We start from the raw sequence: 2,935 nt of genomic DNA on the forward strand, positions 1-2,935 counted from the left end.
GCAACGGGCTAGCCCATGAGCTGGAGGAAGGACGACACATATCCTAATCGGATATAAGCTGAAATTCCTCTTTTGCTGCGTCTAGTTTGTCTGGTGCTAGTCTATGAGCCTTAAAATATGGTGCTTCACATCTCTTTCTCTTACTGCTTGTCGCATCGTGGAAGGCAGTGTAATTTCACGATATTCCAGCAACAGATCTTTGAACGGGTGGTTCAAACCGATTGTCGCTCCTGTATGGATTTTTGCTGTAGATATATCTCCAACTGCTTTAAGGTTATTTTTCTTATCGATGAGCCTGCTATTTTTGAGATCCACTAACAATCCGAAAAATACCAGGAAATCGGCTCCGAGAATAGGAACTGTTACATCAGCTACTACAAAGTTCCAGCGAAATTGTCGACGGAGACCCAAATCAGTCGTGACGAAACGAGAATCGTATGTTTTGATCATCGTTCCATTTGCGGCATGTAAACGGAACGCCGACGATCCTTTGATGCGGTCTCTCTTTGTAGCAGGAACCAAATACAAATTTTGTATTTGGCAGGAACTATCGAAACATCTGACCCCGTGTCGATCAGATGTCGGCAACTTGTAGAGCGGTCGTAGAGCAACAAACGGCGACTTTCGCTGATTTCGTTCACCTTCGCCGTTTCAGGTGAACTGCAATATAGTTTTTTGGATCTTTGAAAGAACAAGGCTCGCGGCACTGGTGCGCATTCCGTCCGTACTTTCGATGGTACCAGCAAGCGATTCCCAGTGGAATGTCAGTTTCCCTATTTCTCGACAACGATCGACTTCTCGCACTGGGAATCTTGAGTCGACGAACCTCAGTTATCAGATCGTCGCTGTTGTGCTATTTTATGACAAGCGCCATTTAGCACATTTCGAGAAAAACGATTTTTAAAGTTTGAGATTGAATATCTTGAAACTTATAAATGGTATAAACAATCCAAAGAAAACAATTGATGCTTCTATCTATTCTGCATTAATCTCTCAAATATTACAAAGATCGGTTGACTATGTTGCGAGTTTTTACTATGAATGTAAACAAAAGTCGCACTCACACGTGTCCTAGGCGTGTATTGATGACAAAATTTGTATGACGTGTCATAATCGTGCATGGAAAATTTTCCATAGAAAAAAATCATAAATTTTTAACTTTTATTCATATCTTTGCGTTCATATGGTCTAGACACAATCGGTGAAATGCATTTTGAAGGAAATGAGTCAGGGAATCTAGAAAAAATTGTAATTTTTGGTTACAGTGTTGCCAAATATCCTTAATTTTCAGTTTAAAAATAAAACTGTGTTTCTCTCACAACTCGTGTATTTTTCTTTTGAAAATATTTATGCCATTGTATTCCTCAGACATTTTTACACATAAAAACATCTAAAACTTCAATATGACTTGAGCAAATCCCTAGAAACAATGATTTGAAGCAAAAAACTCACAATTTCTTATCATGTTTCTCGCTATATCTAAGTAACCAAGTAGAATTTCAAAATTCTGAAAACGCCACTTTGTAGAGATTTTTTAAGGATATTATACATGCGAGCCACAACATAGCTGCTACGTCGCACACACCCCTCTCCCCTGCCCAACCATGTATCTGACATGAGCAAATATAAAAATACGTTTTTCAACACACTAACCTTGATGGTGTGCCACGAAACTGCTACTTAAGAAAGCTAGAATATTTTCCTATACAATCAATCCGAGTTTTTGACGGAATGCCATCTGTAGCTCCTATTTTGTGCAAATATATCACCCCTCTTCACTTGGGGTTCCTTTCGAAACACTCTTTTTATCGTTTTCATTACACTTTTCACATGCACTTTTTTCTCACACCACTGCAAAAACACTCGCGAAACTTTAATCGTTTACTAACAAAACTTCAAATTTACTGCCAATGTACAGATGACCAAAGGAAAATGTTCGAAAACTCTCATTTGTGCGTTTGAATTTTCACTTCAGATTTCAGTTTTTCTCAATGTAAACAAGCGAGTCGGTGCCTAGCAACGTGGCTTCCACATATCTTCACCTTAAACAAGTAATGTGGCATATTTAACTCAGTTTATCCCAAAATGGCGTTTGTCATAAGATAGTACAACAGCGACGAGAAGTTCGCTGACTTCGTATCCAGCCGTAGAAGAGATTGAGGCAACGAGGGATGGTGAAAATTCTGTCGATTTATCTGCCATTTGCGCCAGCTGTACTAGAGTGCTCCCATCAGAAATTGATAGGGTCGTTTTAAAGCGTTCTTGCATACGCGCCAAAAGGAGAGACGGGCGCATATCGCTTAGGTCGTAAGTATTCAGCAATTGCTCCAATTTTCCTTGAGCCGACATTTCAAGCCGAGAAATCAACCGATCCTTTACACTTCCATATTTGTTTTCCTTCGGAGGAATCTGCACCAAATCTGCCACATGAGAGATGACAGATTGATCGATTTTGCTGATAATTGTGTAGTATTTAGTTTCGTTCTTTACCACACCAGCTAGAACAAACTGTGCTTCTGCTTGGACGAACCACATTGTAGGGTCGCTTTTCCAGAAATCTGAAAGCTTCACTGATACCGCTTCTGTCACAGAACTGTTCTGTTGCGATTTCGTATTAGTTGAGCTTCCTCCGTTCATAGCATCCAAAATGGCGTTCATTTGTGTTTCGAAGAAAAATATTTTTTTTTCAGTTTTCGTGAAACACTTGTTCAAGTAGATGTGGGCGAATTCGTCGCGAGTAATAATAATGCAGCACTTCACTGATTAAAATAAACACTTTTTCAAATGTCTTTGCAACTAAATGATGACGAAAAATCCCAAAGTGTTGTACAAAGTACAACAGCGCGAGTGCTCGAGGGTTAAAGATGTTTTTGATGAGCGTCAGCAAGGCTACGAGCACAAAAGGGATGTCGGGATAAACTCATTAGCTCACTAG

This window comes from Topomyia yanbarensis, chromosome 3 (genome assembly GCF_030247195.1).
Source record: "Topomyia yanbarensis strain Yona2022 chromosome 3, ASM3024719v1, whole genome shotgun sequence".
NCBI classification, from domain to species: domain Eukaryota; kingdom Metazoa; phylum Arthropoda; class Insecta; order Diptera; family Culicidae; genus Topomyia; species Topomyia yanbarensis.